Source organism: Magnolia sinica, chromosome 16 (assembly GCF_029962835.1).
Source record: "Magnolia sinica isolate HGM2019 chromosome 16, MsV1, whole genome shotgun sequence".
Taxonomy (NCBI): Eukaryota; Viridiplantae; Streptophyta; class Magnoliopsida; order Magnoliales; family Magnoliaceae; genus Magnolia; species Magnolia sinica.
This window is the reverse complement of record NC_080588.1, coordinates 24317995-24320435: the sequence shown is the minus strand read 5'-3', so window position 1 is coordinate 24320435 and position 2441 is coordinate 24317995. Positions and strand designations below refer to the sequence as shown.

Sequence of the window (2441 nt, the reverse complement as noted above, 5' to 3'; positions counted from 1 at the left end):
TTTAGTCTAGCCTATCTCTCTCAACAGACAGTACATGAGTAAGCATCACAACCAAACACGTGCAACTGCAAGTAGTCAACTTCATGACCACTCCATACTTCCTCTAGGATTTTACAATCTATCGACGTAGATGGGGATCGGTTCACTAAATAAAAAGCCGTGTTAATGGCCTCATTCCATAGCTCCTTGCCTATCCCGGCATTACTCAACTTACTTCAAACAGGTTCATCTGTTCAGCGGCAGATTTTCACCGTAAAGATACTTAATCTATTGTACTTATTAGGAACATGGGTCGAGGCGGACAAGGGAAAGACCTAAAAGAACTGGGATCGGGGTGGTAAGACAGGCCATTCACTTACCAGGGCTCAAATCCTGGTCTTCTGACTCAGCAACTCACACCAACTCATTTGGTTCTGAGTCAAGTCACGACTCAACCAGGCTGGGTTTTTTTTTTTTTTTTCGGGGGGGGGGGGGTTCATTATAGTGAACCAGAATAGACTCGACCAAGTCCAAGTCGATTCAGACAAGTTAGCAATCCATGGCTTGGATTGGAATGATGGGTGAAACATGATTCACAAAGCCAACCTAAATAGCTATGACAATGATAATTAATGTTAGTCGTGGTGATGGTAGTGGCAGTGATGGTGATGGTGATGGTGATGGTGATGGTGGTGACGGTGATTGTGATGATGACTACTTAGGGACATCTTTGAGCAACTCACCTGCCCAATGTTGTATGAAATCATTCGCAAGAGGGAAAGGGAAATATCTTTAGGTCTGTAGTCTGAAAGCTCCTTATTTTCAAAAATTGCCTTTCCAAAGCTAGAAGCAATGGTTGATGCTGAGAGCCCAATCTGCAATGATCCAAAATTTCGAGGAATCATTCACCATTCTAATATGAAAATTGGGAAACCAAAATGGATCCTTAGCAACATCTTGGCCTGAAAATTTAACACACACAGTTTCGTTCAATTGAACCATTGTTTAAATTAGTAATGTCGATTGCTAGCCGAGCTAATGCTATACATCTTTCCATACAAATTAATGCAATGATTCTTGTTTCGGAGACCAGATGGATGAGCAAATCAATTTCAGTAACCTGCTACCTGATCAAAACTTACAAATGCTACCGTCAAGCTGAAACCAGGAACATTTCACAATAAGCATTTGTAGTCATGAATCATAGGATACTAAACTTCAGCAAACATACAGTTCGTTGAGGTGCAGCAACCCAGACATGTGGGGTCTACGAGTGCTTACGTGATAAGCCCTCTGTGGATAGGAGAGGAATCAAATCTCCCAAGCTGCAAGATCCTAATTCTTTGATCAAAGGCCTACATATAAACAGTAAAGTGTAACTGTTGAAAGAATGGATGAAGATCCTCCAACCCCGAAGAATTTTGGGGCATCCCCCATCCACAGCAAGGTCCATCAGATTAACAGTCTAGATCAAACCAAGGGCTCCACATGCATGAATTCCTGCGCCCCAGGAAATGGTAGGTTTCTTGAGACTCTTATCCTGTAATTTCACAATATCAGCATCTTAACTCCCATACCATCACTACCCATGTAGAGTTTTAGTTCTTATGTAACTTCACTTAGAGAAAAGGTCTAGGTAGAAAAGAAAAGAACAGGATATACCTTGGAATAGTCCATACCACCATAGATGTCTCCAACAAGCATGTCTATTGTTCTATTATCTCCCTGTTGACTCAACTCTAGCAGCTCATCAAAGCTGGAATATGAAATCAATGCAAGTATTCTAAGTAAGGGACTAAATTTGGGTCCTGTTTGCATGTACCCCAGAATGAGAATTGAACTGAACTAGGCCCAACCAACTGCACATCTATATAGTGCATCCCACAAAATGTAAATGGCAAGATGCATTAAACACTTCCAACAAATATGAATGTGAGGATAACAGATCAGACCCGTTACCATCACATTCTCAATCTAGGTAGTGGATGCACGGGGTCCCCGCCTGCAATTCAGGTATGCCCAAACTGGTCCATAAGCTAAATGACAAACAGCAATTCTAGAACCTGAAAAACATCAAAACTACCTCTTGTACTTTGTTAAAAGCCTTCCCACAATGGGAGTGTACTGACTAACTCAGTATGCAATCCGATTATGCTTGCTACGCCCCACAATGGTGTTTTATTTGTAATACATCATGTTCATCGGATTATGTAATACCCCTCCGTTTTCATCGCAATATGTATACACCAAAACCCCATATGTGGAAGGAAACCTAGACATTGAGGGAGGGAACCTAGACATTCAGCGGGGCAAACATGAAATTGAACGGGACAAACATGAAATTCAGTGGGGGAGACATTAAATTCAGCGGGGAAAACATGAAATTCAGTGGGGAAAAAAAGAAATTGATCGGGTAAACTTGATATTTAGCAGGGGAAACATGAGATTCAGCAGGGCAAATT

General features: G+C 41.5%; 1 long non-coding RNA gene across 2 annotated transcripts; it reads right to left on the bottom strand.

Annotated features, from left to right (window-relative positions):
- Positions 1 to 231: 231 nt before the first annotated feature.
- Positions 232 to 2084, bottom strand: LOC131229372 (uncharacterized). 2 transcript variants are annotated; one of them, XR_009163296.1, is made up of 3 exons: positions 1939 to 2084; positions 1642 to 1787; positions 232 to 854 (listed from the first exon to the last, which is right to left on the bottom strand). It is a non-coding gene; the product is annotated as an uncharacterized LOC131229372 (long non-coding RNA). The 2 variants fall into 2 exon arrangements; XR_009163295.1 differs by lacking the exon at positions 232 to 854 and adding an exon at positions 1341 to 1519.
- Positions 2085 to 2441: the final 357 nt, after the last annotated feature.